Raw genomic sequence first — 12864 nt, forward strand, 5'->3', positions numbered from 1 at the left:
AAGTTTGAGGCCAGCACGGGCTACAAGAGACTCAAGAAAGAAAAGAAAAGAGAAAAGGAGGAAGAAAGGAAGATTTCATGCCAGCCTATAGCAAGTGGACTTACATAGCAAGTTAGAGAGTGGAAGAACTTTTTGCTGTAGTGTGCTTTAGGAAAGGGGCTTCAGAGCCAGATTGAAGACTGGAACCAAGTTGGTCAGAAATGTGAACAGAGGTAGTAGGTGGCGACTCAACAGCAGCTCATCCTCACAAGGCCAACTCAGAATGTAATAAAATAATACTCCTGCCTATCTGTGCCAAAACACACCCACTATTATCTGCACTCGTCAGACAAGCATGACCGTCAGAAGTTTGGCAACATACAAACTCGGTTGTCCAGCACAGATAATAGTTAGCTAGATTCACAGAGTGCTCATTTTGCGTGCCAGGAATTGTTCCCTGGGTTTCTCTCAATCACAGGAAGTGGGCAGTAGTGATGCGGCCTTTTAACAGACAGGGAGAATGAAACACAGGGAAGGGAAACAACAACTGTGCATGGTGTGCACCTGGAATCACAGCTACCCAAGAGACTGAGGCAGGGGGATGATGAGTGTAAGGCCTCCATGGTCTATAAAGTGAGTTCAAGGACAACCTAGGCAACTTATTGAGATCTTGTTTCAAAAATTGAAGACACACTGAGTGTAGAGTATGTAGCTTAGAGCTAGGGCTAGCCCACTTGCCTGGTAGTGCAGTTTCCAGCACCATGAAGAGAAGAGAGGGGAGGAGAGAGGATGGAGGGCAGGAGGGAGTCAGAAACTGAGAGCAGACAAAGGGGAGCAGAGAAAGGTGTGGTAGGAGAGGAAGGGAAGGAGGAGAAAATGAATGAGTGAGAGAAGGAAGGAAGGAAGCCAAAGCTTGTGATTCGTGAGTGGCCAGGCCATGACTTGCCCTGGGTGAGCATTAGGCTCACTCATGAGCATCCTTACACTCTTCTGTCAAGAGGTACCCACCTGGGTGTGACCATCTGTACAAACCACCAGATATCACTGCACTGAGTCAAAATGTTTCCTATTACCTTGAATCCTTTGCCACTCAGAATGTTTGGATTCTAAGTTAGCTCTGAGGACAAGGCCCCAGTCATATGCCCTGTGGGTGACTGAGTCTCTTATCAGACACCCTGCCATGAACCCTGCCCTGTTCACCTGTAAACATCCCCTGTGCAGGAGCCAAGTACACCATGGGATGGATGTCCATCCTGCTGCCACTTGACTGCCCAGCCTGGCGCTCAGCTAGGTGGGGAGGGTGCAGGCTCTCACTGCTCTTCTTTAATGCTAAGGAACAAAACAACCCAGACGGGGAAAACACTGCTGAATTATAATCATGGTGTGTGTGTGTGCCTGCGGGTGTGGCGGAGTACTGTGCGTGGAGGTCAGAGCTGGTTCTCTACTTCCACCATGTGGGATTGAACCTGGGTCCTCAGGCTCAGTGGCAAGTACCTCTACCCTCTGAACCATCTCACTATCTTGGGAAAATTTTAAACTATTCACATTACCTTTTAAAAAATGCTATTCAAAGGTTATCTGAGGAAGTGGCTGCCTGCTGACAGCACAGAAAGAGGGGAGGTGAGGTCTCAGGGGTTCCCCGACCTATCGAGTCAAACAGTAGTCCTGATGAGAGTTGTGATAAAATGTAGTTGTAACTACTTTATTCTCATACTTTATCATTAAGGAGGAACCAAGGGAGAGCAGTAAGAGGTTGTCCCATGCCTGCAGTGTCACTGTCCCAAGGGGCAATGTCTGAGAAAAATAACTAGCCCTCTCTGCAAGCATTAAGACAGACTTTCGGGCTGGAGAGATGGCTCAGCCGTTACGAGCACTGACTGCTCTTCCAAGGTCCTGAGTTCAATTCCCAGCAACCACATGGTGGCTCACAACCATCTGTAATGGGATCTGATGCCCTCTTCTGGTGTGTCTGAAGACAGCTACAGTGTATTTATATAAATAAAATAAATTTTTAAAAAAAGATTGACTTTCAATTTTTTGTTTTAGTTTCTGCTGTTTTCCATGAGGTCCAGTATCAGAGACCTCAAATACAGTCTTTCTTTCTTATGTATAATTTTGCAGCCGATTCCTCTGTTTGGGTAAAATTAATGACAGCCATGCTTATTTTAAGATTATCAACAGTTACATGACTAGAGAGACAGCTCTGTGGTTATAAGTACTTGTTCTAATCAAGGACGCACATGGTGACTCACAACCATTCCTAATTCCAGTTTCAGGGGGTTCAATGTCCTCCTCTGCCCGCTGAAGGCACCAGGCACACACATGGGGCACCAGGCACACACTTGGTACACACACATGGTGCACATACACACATTTGAGCAAAACACTCATACACATTAAATATATATAAAAAAGATTATTAACCATTGGAAAACATTAGCAACAAGCATTACATAACTTTTAAAATTTAACTCTGATGCCTGCAGGTTGATACCAGATTTGGACCTTAGCAAGGGCATCCATAGTCCAGTCCTATTTAGAACCCTGGAAGCTAAGCTATTGTTGGATTGAGGCCATCGTGTCTGGAATCATTCACAGGTCTCCCGTTTCCTAAAACTCATGTCAGCAGGGCACACAGTTACAAGTAGAGGTATTCTGGAACTCTGAAGAGCATTTGTAGACATTCTTTTCTTTTGGGGTGGGGGACAGCATCTTATATACCCCAGGCTGTCCTCAAATGTACCATGTAGCAGAGGATGACTCTGAATTTTCTGATCCTTATGCCTCCCTCTCCTCAATGCAGGTATGTACTGCCATGGTCAAAACTAAATTATTCTTATCAGAATCTTATCATTTGGGGAAAATAGGTTTGGAAATGCACCTACACAAGAATGTTTCAGAACCCCCGCTTCTCTTTTATTTGGATGTAAAGCTGTAACAAATAACTTCTCCACAAATCCTCTGCACCGCGTAGCTCGTTACCGAGCATGCACTGCAGAGAGCTATATATGGCCAGGTCATAAGATACGCAGCACGGAGAAGCCTCATTTCACATGCTCTAACCACAGCTAAGTTTTAGCCATGTTGGATCAGCAGGGAGGCCCTCTGTGGTAAGCCTTATTTTTCACAATCCTCTGCACTTCCTCATATGTCTTGTGCTCCACACACCTGTCCCACATTAGATTGGTTCCTGAGACTCCCTGAAAAAAAGACTTTTTGTGAAAAGGCCTCTCTTACATTTTTAACTAGGGGGCAGGGGTAGCACTCAGGGCCTTGCGTGAACTCTGAGGGTGTTTGGGTGTTTTATTTAGTGCTTGTTTTTCTTCTGGCTTTTGGAGACAAGATCTCATATATTCCAGACCAGCCTCAAGCTAGGATGACCTGAATGCATGATCCCCCAGCCATCCACTTCGCAGGTGCTAAGCAGCTATGTGCCACAATCCCCAACTAATAATATACACTAAGTTTTGGTATAGGGACTCACTATGTAAACCAGGTAGGTTACATAAGACCCTATCTCAAAACCAACTGAACAAGTAATTAAATTTACACACACACACAAATAAGTATCTGTTAAGAATTAAGCCAGGTTGGGACTGGTGAGATGGCTCAGTGGGTAAGAGCACCCGACTGCTCTTCCAAAGGTCNNGAGTTCAAATCCCAGCAACCACATGGTGGCTCACAACCATCCGTAACAAGATCTGACGCCCTCTTCTGGAGTGTCTGAAGACAGCTACAGTGTACTTACATATAATAAATAAATAAATCTTTAAAAAAAAATTAAAAAAAAAAAAATAATTAAGCCAGGCAGTGGTGGAGCACACCTTTAATCCCAGTACTTGGGAGGTAGAGGCAGGCAGATTTCTGAGTTTGAGAACAGCCTGGTCTACAGAGTGAGTTCCAGGACAGCCAGGGAAACTCTGTCTCGAAAAAAATAAATAAAATTAAAATTAAAAGCTTCCTGTGTAACAAATTCATGACTAATTAAGAAAGACTTAACATTCTTTAGGGTCTAATAGAAAAAAAAGCTACATCTGCTGCTTACGAATATGTAGAAATCAATTTATGAGAAGGGAAAGCAAGGAAAAGGATGTTGAACTGTGAATCAGCAGACACATCTGAGTAAGTGCCTCATGGTAAGCCTGAGTACCAGGAACTCAGGAGGCATCTGAGCATGCAGGGGGGAGGGGTCAGCTCAGAGGGGCCATGGCTGGTCACACCAGGAACAGAAGGCTGGGAGAAGACAAACACATAGTTCTGGCCCCAGTTCCTCACTGTCCACGTGACTCAGGAAAACTACTCAACACCCCTAGTCTTAGGCTGCTCAGCTCCGAGTCTATCCAGCTCTCAGGGCTTTGCAATACTACATGCGAGCAGCCGAGAAACCCTCTGAAAACCTCTGGGGCTCTAGACTAATGGGATGTGCTGTCTGTCTGTGTGCACAAGGCCCAGAGTACACACAGCTCAGAGAGGACAGCATGAGATTCACACAACACGAAGCCAAGAGAACCAGTGGCAACAATAACACCTGGCAGATGATCTAACTGAAATCAGTCACCTCCTCACTTCAATTCCAACCTCACAAAATGCAGGCGGTTCTCTGGTATCTCCAAGAAATTACACAATCTAAAATAGATTCTGCAAAGTCCACAGAGAACAGTAAACTGCAGAATAAGTCAATATAAGTTAGAGAATTATAACTATGAAATAATTAGCTTCCAAATTGTCTCTTCCACTGACAAAGGCCCCTTCGACCACAATCTTAACGCCCATAACTACACCAAATCCTCTGTCTAAAACATCTTCCCAGTAACTTTCCAAGCTAGACCTTGTAACCTCACTAGGAAGAAACCAAGGTCAATTACTCGGTAAGAATTTCCCACAACGGCCCTGTTCTGAAAAATGCTCCAACATCCTCCACAGGAAGACAGAATGGACTTGGAAAGATTTGCCTCTTAAGAGTTCAGAACTGCCTAACTAGAACTGGGCCTCACTCTTCCTCCACGGCATGTGGCGTGTGTACCTCAGAAGACAATCTCAGTCTTCTCTTGTCCAGGGTCATAATTCTGCAAGGACATTTGGACTGTGCAGGACTGTCATAAAGGCAGGTGTGAGGTGGCGTCCACTGACAGAAAGCCTTGGATGTTACCTCTTCCATCAGCATTAGTGCTCCAGCTGCCACTGTTAAGCATCACTCTCTTTCCATCTCACCACATGGCAGTGTCACAATGTCCTTTCTGAATTCCAGAGCTAGGTAACGAACTTCTCAAGAACATGGACCACATCTGAAGGCGATCAGTCTTTAAACCAGACTGGCCTCAACAACCCTCCCACTTCAGCCTCTGAAGTGCAGGGATTACAGCATGTCACCGTACCTCGGTGGTTTAGAGGCCATCTCCACTCAGATTAGACACATTTGGAGTAGCCCCAGCTGCGTGTTGCCATTGTACTGAGCTGGGCGGCACAGATTCAAAGCCACAATGATGGCAAGTGGTTTGCCTCTTTCCACTTCCAGCTTCTGTCACTGAGACCAGTGAGAAACGAAAAGGAGGTCCAATGCCTGGTGAGTAGCGGATGTTGATGGCTGAAATGCAGGGTCCAAAGTTACCAGTGACTGTCGGGAGGAGCTGCCTGTCTCCCCAACCCCTACGCACACAGAACTGAGAGGAATCAGTACCCCTATTTGCTGGATCTTCTTATTCACCAGACTTAAATGCCATAATAACGAAAATCACATGACAGGGAACTGAAAAATTTAGCTGTGAGATAAACCTCATCCTTAGATGGATGATAAACTTATACAGTGAACATCAAAACTAGTGTGTACAGGGATGGGCTATCACAAACACACTGTAGAAAACAGGTGAACCGACAAGGATCACACTGTCAGTACTTAATAGGAGTGTGAGTTTTCTGTTGGTTTGTTAACTCTAGCTCCCTGAAAGTACGCCATGTCTCACTTCACAGCCTCGTGCTAGACTCTAGCACAGTTCCTGAAATATAGAAGGCATTTGAAATATTCTTAGCAAGAACTATACCCACACTAACTCTGCCTCCTCTCAGGGAAGGAAGTTTCTAGATGAAGAAGAGGAATGTATAACTCCCTCTCTCTGGCTCTCGTCCAAAAAGACAATACTCTGTCCATGACCCCAATACTACCACCCTTAACCTATTCCAAAGCTTCTGTGTATGGGATGAACTGCAGCGAATGTAGGGGAATGAACTGCTGAGCAAGGGGGCACTACTCTGCATAAGCTTATGGGGGAAAACAGAAAATTTCCAGTATTTTCAACAGCAGTTGATTTTAAGTAAGTAATCTCTGTATTCCAAGTATGGCAACATACAAACTGTTAGGGGGGACCTGACACCCTGAGTTCCATTCCCAGGACCCATGTGGCAGAAATAGAAAACCAATTTCCACAAGCTATCCTTTGACTTACACACACACCGTACAAAATCAAACTTAAGTGACAATAACAAAGATGAAAAACACTAAAAAATAAAAATAAGATTTCAGAGGGAACTCGAAGCAATGCTTAAAACAACAACCACCACGCCTCATTCACTCCTGGCTTCTCCACCTTCCCCGACCCCTAACCCATTCCTCTTTCAGAAAACTGGCAACAAATTCTAATTATGGTTTAGTTATGGAAAATCACATAGAGAGCCAGGCTGGTGGCAGATGCCAACCATCTCAGCATTCAAAGAGGCAGGAAGGAGAGGACGACAAGGGCACCTTAGACTAGAGACTCTCAAAATCCAAGCGAAAAGTGAAGGAAAATGTAAAATGAAGGACTCTACTGAACAGAGACCAAACTGTTGAGCAATTCTTTGCTGAGCACTTCTGCAAGGCCTCCAGTGTCTTCATCTTGGTGTGCAGTCAGCTCCCATCACACCCCTTGACAGAATAAGGAGGAATAAACCTTCTCAAACTGAACTCCCACAGGGCAGAGCATTCCAGCTCCCAGACCTGGAATAGGACTTGTCAGTCCGTGATCTTGAATGACTGCAGACATAGAGCAACAGGCCATAGGCACCACAATATGTCTTCTCCACAGCCATGTTCCCTCCCCTTTTCTGACCTACCTTGTCTGCTAGGAGACAAAACTCTCACTTCAGGTGGGGTCTTGCCCCATACTCAGGAGAAAGAAGGCTGCAGAACCTGGAGAGAAGGCCTCATGGTCCCGCCCAGTCTATTAGTCTTAGAGCAGACTTTTCCAATCACATTTCAACGCTGTGCCCACATTTCCATCAAGTCCTGCAATTTCTACTAAGGACCTCAAAGAATGAGTCTGGAAGAGCTTCCAGAAAGATGAGCATGTGGAGCTTCTTAGAGGATAGCACCTTCCAAAAGGATAACACAGCATCCACCTGTCTACTTAAGTTTTGTGAATGACTCAAGCCCATTAATCAAGCCTGCAGAGAGGATTGTGGGAACCCTGATTTACAATTGGTAGGCCAGACCATAAGAAACCACCTGGCACTGGCATCTGCAGGGGGAAGTCTTGTGGGTAAGTCCTCAGCCTGTGGGACATGATGCTACCTCCTGATGGATATCCTGCTAGATAATGCCAAAACTGAACTGGGTCTGAACACCTTAAAGGCATCTAGAGCTGATTGGTTATCTGCTTGGTACGTGGTAAAGAACCTCACAGGTCAAAAATGTCTATAGGAGAAAATGAGTTTGAAAATGAGTTGTTTTTCCCAACAGAGAGATCGTACAAATTCATTTTTATGCATAGCCTTCTAGCTCAAGATATACGTCAGAAGCATCATATTAAGAGGTTGTGATAGTTTGTGGCAAATACCACAGAAGGCATTATCCTAGTAAGTAAGGAAACAACGCTCCTCAGGAAGAGCTGACAAAACACACATACACACACATACATACACACATACACACACACATACACACATACATACATACACACACACACACACACACCTCCTTTCAGAGTGTGGACTCACAGATGGAGGGTAGGGAAGGTATCAAGTCCAGTTGGTTACTAGTCAATTTCTACTTTTCACGGCTGTTGCTGCGATAATTTGTCTTAGTTAGGGTTTCTATTCCTGCACAAACATCATGACCAAGAAGCAAGTTGGGGAGGAAAGGGTTTATTCAGCTTATACTTCCATACTGCTGTTCATCACCAAGGATGTCAGAACTGGAACTCAAGCAGGGCAGGGAGCAGGAGCTGATGCAGAGGCCATGTTCTTTACTGGCTTGCTTCCACTGGCTTGCTCAGCCTGCTCACTTATAGAACCCAAGACCACCAGCCCACGGATGGTCCCACCCACAAGGGGTCGTTCCCCCTTGATCACTAATTGAGAAAATGCCTTACAGCTGGATCTCATGGAGGCATTTCCCCAACTGAAGCTCCTTTCTCCATGATAACTCCAGTCTGTGTCAAGTTGACACAAAACTAACCAGTACAATTGACCCCTTGTCAACTTGACACACAAACACATCACTAGTAAGCCTCAACCCTTAGTTTCTTATTCATCCCCAAGATCTAAACAACTTTAAAANTCCCACAGTCTTTACATATTAAAAGTTCAATCCTTTAAAAATATCCAGTATCTTTTAAAATTCAAAGTACTTTAAAATTCAAAGTCTCTTAACTGTGGGATCCACTAAAATATTTTCTTCCTTCAAGAGGGAAAAATATCAGGGCACAGTCACAATCAAAAGCAAAAAAATCAAACTCCAACCGTCCAATGTCTGGGATTCAACTCATGATCTTCTGGGCTCCTCCAAGGGCTTGGGCCACTTCTCCAGCCCTGTCCTTTGTAGCACACACCTTGTCCTCTAGGGTCCAGATGCCTGTACTCCACTGCTGCTGCTGTTCTTGGTGGTCATCTCATGGTACTGGTATCTCCAAAACAATGCATGACCCCTTCAGTCCTGGGCCATCAATTGCAACTGAGGCTGCACCTTCACCAATGGCCTTCCATGACCTCTCATAGTGCCGAGCCTCAGCTGCTCTTCGTGACCCCTTCATGCTTTCAAAACCAGTACCACCTGGGTAACTCTTACACATTACTAAGTCCAGCCACAGCACAAGGTACAACCTTGGCTATCTTTGGAACACAGCCTCTGTGCTCTCAGAAACTACTTCCCAGAAGATGTCACCTCAGTGATGCTGGTATCTTCTTAATCACCGATAATTTCTTAGCTCCAGCTAACCAGCATCAATAGACCCAAGTAAAGTTTTCACTTTAGTAGTTCTGGTATCTTGTTAATCACAGCTGATTCTTCAGCCCCAGCTAACCAGAACCACAGAATCTTCACAATCAAAAATAGCAATGACCCTGAAAAGAGTCTTTAATTTTCCCTCTGAAATTTCACAAGTCAGGCCTCCATTTTCTGCACTGTCCTCAACACTATCTTCCAAGCTCCTACAGAACATCCCACAGAGCTCTTAACACCAAATGGAGCTTCTGGCCCAAAGTTCCAAAGTCCTTCCACAGTCCTCCCCAAAACATGGTCAGGTTGTCACAGGAATACCCCACTATGCTGGTACCAATTTGTCTTCTACTTTTCACGGCTGTTGCTGCCATAAAACACTGAACAAAAACAACTTGGAGGAAGAAAGGATTATTTGGCTTCCATGTTATCAGCATCGAGAGATGACCAGAAAGGAACAGAAGCAGAGACCAAGGGAGGAATGCTCCTTACTGGATTGCTCTCCTCGGCTTGTTCAGTTAGCTGGCACAGATCCACTTGCCTAGGGATGGCAGGCACCACCCACAGTGACCTGTGAGCCCACCTACATCAACTAGAAACCAAAAAAAAAATGGCCCCCAGACATGCCTACAGGCCAATCTGATGGAGGCAATTTGTTGATTGAGGCTCCCTCTTCCCAGGTTTGTCAAGTTGACAACCATGATTAGCTATCAAACCAGATTGTACCTAGACAATCTGATTAATTCTTCAGCATTAGACGGCTGCTTCATTCTTCCCATGAACCTTTAATAGCTTCAGACTGAACAAAAGCAGCAGGTCCACAGCAAACTCTCACCACATTTGTCCTCTCCAGGTGCCCTACCCCACCCACCCCTGCCACAATTAAGCTGTTCCTTGAAGCTGGAAAAAACAAGACTTTCCCACTTACAGTGAAAGCCATTCACCTGCGGCAGAGTTTCCGGGGCACAGTTTTTAGCCTTGACTAAAGATGAGTATCTAAAGGCAAAGAGGCTAAAGGCGTGGGCCCCTGCACTAAGACAACAGTGGCAGCAGCACACCTGATTACTAACAAAAACTGAATGCCAGGAAATCCTGAGAGTGTGGTCCAGAGAGCAGGAGGGGGCAGGGCAGGGCAATAACCAGGTTAGAGGCAGGCTATAATAGGCACTGGCTTAGTGCTTTCCTGAGTGCAGCCTGTGGCCAGCGGGGCCATGTTTGCTTGAGGAGCACTGTGTCTCTCTCTCTCTCTCTGCTTCCTGCCCACCATGAAGAAGTTCCCCCTCATGCTCCCATTGCCTTCATATTTTACCAAGGACCTGTGACCAAACAGCCATGGACTGAACCCTTCAGGAAAAGCCTTTCCTACCTTAAAATTGCTTCTGGAGTGAAACCAGCCACAGTGGCTCAAAAGTGCCTAACGTGGCAACTTCTTAAAAAAAAAAAAAAAAAAAAAAAAAGACAAGAATGAAAACAAAGACTATGATTTGTGGGGGGAAGGGGGGGAGGGTGTGTCAGCGACAAAGCCACCTTCCATCAGTGCGAATGAGGTTGACCCGACTATCAAAAGTTGTCCTCTGAGCTCCATATGCACCACAGCATGTGTGCACCTGTGCACCCAAACATATGCACATATACCAAAATAAATAAATGATGTAATCGAAATGTTTGCAATAATTTCTTTGGTTTTCTGGCTTTTAAAAAGCTAATTTATTTTATGTGTATGAACGTTTGGCCTGCAGATATGAATGTGCACTGGGTGCATGCCTGGTACCTTCAGAGGCTGGAAGAGGATGTAAGATTCCCTGGAACTGGAATTACACAGATGGTTATGTGCTACCATGAGGGTGCTGGAACTGGACCCGTCTTCTGCATGAGCAGCCAGTGCCTGGAATAATTGAGCTATCTTTTCAGCCTGTTTTTGTTGTAGTTTTTGAGTTGTTTTCTTGGTTTTTGTTTTGTTTTGAGACTTTTTTTTTTTTTTTAAAAAGCTTTTTGGGACAAGGAAGACCTTATTCCTTAGCCCTGGGTAGCCTTAAAATGATTATGTAGACCAGGCTGGCCTCAGCCATGCAGCAATCCTTCTGCATCTGCCTTTTGCACGCTGGGATTACGTGCGTGTGCCACTACAGCAAACCCAAATATAGTATTTTTGGCTTTGGATTAAAAAAAAAAAAAGCATGAAGCAACTTTTAAAGAGACCTGTCCATAAATGAGAGCCCGCTTATTCCAGAGAAGGATAAAGTATAGTACACAATCACTTCTAGAAGCTTCTATGAAAAAAAACTAGGTCCAACTAGAAGGTAGATGATCTTTTCTATCATGTGCCTCTACTGAAATTACCTACCAAAAGCCCGGTTGTGTGTGCCTGTGTGTGTCTGTGTGTCAGTGTGTGTCTGTGTGTGCCTGGGTGTGTCTGTGTGTGCCTGTGTCTGTGTGTGCCTGTGTGTGCCTGTGTGTGTCAGGGTGTGTCTACGTGTGTCTGTGTGTGCCTGTGTGTGTCTGTGTGTGCCTGGGTGTGTCAGTGTGTGTCTGTGTGTGCCTGTGTGTGTCAGGGTGTGTCTATGTGTGTCTGTGTGTGTCTGTGTGTGTCTGTGTGTGCCTCTGTGTGTCTGTGTCGAGCTGGTCAAGCAGTCTAGCCCATCAGAGACATTGCCAGGATCAGGGAGAGAGCCTGACTCCTAAGCACCACAGCAGGCAATGGTATGGTCAGCAGTGACAGGCAGTAGGCATGGTGGAGTACTCTTGTCACCTAGACACCCTGAAGAGAGGCTGGAGGAACATGAGTTGGGCCACCCTGGGCTACACAGAACACTACTGAAATAGAAACAAAGCAGGGAGGGAGAAGGCAAGACCCAAGCAAAGAACTTCCCAAGGAGAAAAGTCAACACCGCGGGAATCAGGACTGAGGTAATAAAATGAGGGAAGAGAGGCAGCTGGCCAGGTGACTCCTAGAGGTGCCTAACTGTTCTAAGTCCATCAAGGCCAGAAAGAGGCAAATGTCTAATGAAAACAATACAAAAGTACATAAATTAACGGTGTGGGTTCAAGGACAATGACCCACAGTCTAACATTTGAGATGGGGAAGCAAGAAAGCTGAACACCATTCTCAGATAGCTACATAGTGAGTTCAAGGACAGCCCAGGCTACAAAAGACCCTGCCACAAAACAAAAATAGCAATCTTCAAGTACAGAACAGGACGAGGAAAAATAGCAGAAGGAACATTTCCCATACCCTCAAGACTACAAACTAGCAGAAGCACGACTCCAAAATCAAAGTAGAGAAAACCATATCAATGAATCAATTTTGGATTCTTTAATTTTTAAGAACTTCTTTATTTGTATAAGCGTTTGTTTGCATGTATATCTGTGCACCTCAGAGAACAGAAGAGGGCACTGGAGCCCAAAAGCCTGGAGTTACAGATAGTTTTGAGCCACCATGTAGGTGACAGGAATCAAACCCAGGTCCTCTGGAAGAGCACCCAGTGCTCTTAACCACTGAGCCAAAGGACGGCACAGAAACAGGAAATGAAAAACTGCTAAGGAAAAAGATTTGAGGATATAGGGTCAGGCTAGAAATGTGTTAATGGGACCAGAATAGCACAGGAAATAGTCCTCCCCACTCTGTCCTCACTTAGCCCCCCCACTGTCCTCACTCACAGCCCCCCCACTGTCCTCACAGCCCCCCCACTGTCCTCACA

The 12864-nt window shown here is 45.3% G+C and overlaps 1 protein-coding gene across 3 annotated transcripts in view; it reads right to left on the minus strand.

Annotated features, from left to right (window-relative positions):
- Fnip2 (folliculin interacting protein 2) overlaps window positions 1-12864 on the minus strand; it is a 102689-nt gene that overhangs the window by 73848 nt on the left and 15977 nt on the right. The window lies entirely within an intron of this gene.

The sequence above is a fragment of the Mus pahari genome, chromosome 4 (assembly GCF_900095145.1).
Source record: "Mus pahari chromosome 4, PAHARI_EIJ_v1.1, whole genome shotgun sequence".
In the NCBI taxonomy this organism is placed as follows: Eukaryota; Metazoa; Chordata; class Mammalia; order Rodentia; family Muridae; genus Mus; species Mus pahari.